Source organism: Mastomys coucha, unplaced genomic scaffold, assembly GCF_008632895.1.
Source record: "Mastomys coucha isolate ucsf_1 unplaced genomic scaffold, UCSF_Mcou_1 pScaffold12, whole genome shotgun sequence".
Classification (NCBI taxonomy): domain Eukaryota; kingdom Metazoa; phylum Chordata; class Mammalia; order Rodentia; family Muridae; genus Mastomys; species Mastomys coucha.
Genome location: NW_022196894.1, coordinates 13,775,936 through 13,778,169, shown reverse-complemented (window position 1 = coordinate 13,778,169; position 2,234 = coordinate 13,775,936).

Genomic DNA, 2,234 nt, shown 5'->3' with positions numbered 1-2,234 from the left:
CACTTTACTGACTGAGCCCTCTCCCCAGTCCTAACATTTCTTTAATATATTTTAGTTACTCAGAAGTGCAGTCTCCAGACCTAGCAGCAGCAGCAGCAGCAACAGCTTCTTTGAGCATGTTGGAAATGTAGCATCTCAGGCTCCATCTCACACCTCCTGAATCCAGATCTGCCTTTGAACACGACCTCCTGGTTATTGGTATACTTGTAAAGTTTGAGGTGCGAAGATTTTGAGTAACCACTGGGTTGGTTAAACCCCGTTGACGCACCTCCCTGAGTCTGCACTGTCTTGACTCCTTCCAACAGTTGTTTCTCCTTCTCCTGGGATGGTCTGTCTATAACAGATTTAGTCCTGTTCATCCCCTGACACCCAACGTCCTTTTTCCTTTTTGCTCCCTGTACCTTATGATCCTTTCACACTTCCCAGATAATCGGGAGTTTTGGCTGGACCTTTGAACTCATATCAATATAGCAAGGAGCCAGGCAAAAACTATGGCCCTGAAACAGATTAATAAGGTATGATATACCACATAAATGATTTAAAAGTTCTGGAAGAGCAATAATAGTTAAGTGTGAACACTGACTCACAAAACACTTTAGTTAGGGGCTGGAGAGATGGCTCAGTGTTTAGGAGCACTTGCTGCTCTTCAAAGGACCCAGGTTCAGTTCTCAGCACCCACATGATGGCTCGCAACAGGATCTATCATCCTCTTCTGGTCTCTGTAGGAACTGCACACATGTGGAATGTGTAGGCAAAACACCTATATACATAGAATAAAATTTAAAATTAAATAAACAAACAAATAAACCAAAACCAGAATTGTAGCTCTGAGCAAATTTCTATGCTCCAGAAAGGCAGAAGTGGAAACATCTTAAATTTCTAAATATTTTTTGAGGATTAAATGGGTTAGTATGTTGTAGTGAGAATTTTAGTTTCTTAAAAACCCCAGTCATATTATGTGAATATGTTTTTGTTTTAATCCCAGGTGTGGGATATGTGGCTGCTTCAGAGTGTCCACAGCATCTAACTATGATTTGTCTCGTGCTCTGGCAGGGGTGTGATTCTGGGTACTCTTGAGAGGGTATAAAAATGCCGGGAACCCTGAGAAGCTGGGGTGGCTGTTGCTCCCCCTGCTGCCCCTTGCTCCCCCTGCCGCTGCTCTCCCTTGCTGCCACTCCCCCTGCTGCCACTACCCCCCTGCCCTACTCAATAGTTACTGCTTCTTTCTTTATTAGTACCATGTCTAATTCTCAAAAACCTAGTTTGGGATTTTGATTTCTAGCCTAGTGATCTTTGTTAATATCAAGTTCCCTCCTGGTCAAAATATTTTTTCTTATTTTTATTTTTTATGTGTTTGCTTGCATATATGTCCATGTACTACATGTGTGCATGGTGCCCTTGGAGGCCAGAAAAGGCATTGGATCTCAAGGGACTAGAGTTACAGATGATTGCTAGTTGGAAATCAATCCTGGGTCCTTTGGAAGAGTAGTCATTGCTCTTAACAGCTGAGCTGTCTCTTTAGGTCCCTGTCCTAAATATTTTAAAGAATTGAGGCTTGCCATGTAATCTTCTAAATTAGAAATCAGTATTTATGTGGCATGTGGTTGATTCAACCTGTAGAAGATTTCAGTGTATGATTTGCCAGCTGTTGCTATCAGAGTTATAAAATCACTTTTAAGATTACTTTTTTTTGTTTTGTTTTTGGTTTTTCAAGACAGGATTTCTCTGTGTAGCCCTGGCTGTCCTAGAACTCACTCCGTAGACCAGGCTGGCCTTGAACTCAGAAATCTGCCTGCCTCTGCCTCCCAAGTGCTGGGATTAAAGGCATGTGCCATCACTGCATGGCCTTAAGATTACTTTTTAAAACTCCAGATCCACACACAATTTTAGTGAGGGGATAGTTCATAAAGGAGACATTTCTTTTTAAGATGTCATTGTCTAAAATTAAAGAATTAGGTAGCCATTCCTATATTTTATGTTTATTTTCTATTTGCTCTTATCCAATGTCCCCCATACAAGATTAGCATGTCTATGTTCCTGACTAATATTTTATTAACATACTTATTATTATACTACTTTAAGCTCTAGCAATAAAGCTTAAATTTTTTCCATTCAAATTCAAATTTGATCAATTCAAAAATGTTAGGAAACAATGGATAGCTGTCATACTGGCCTGCCCAGCACAGATGTCTCCCTTTCCTGGTAATACTTCGTTTTCTTTAGATAAATGCATG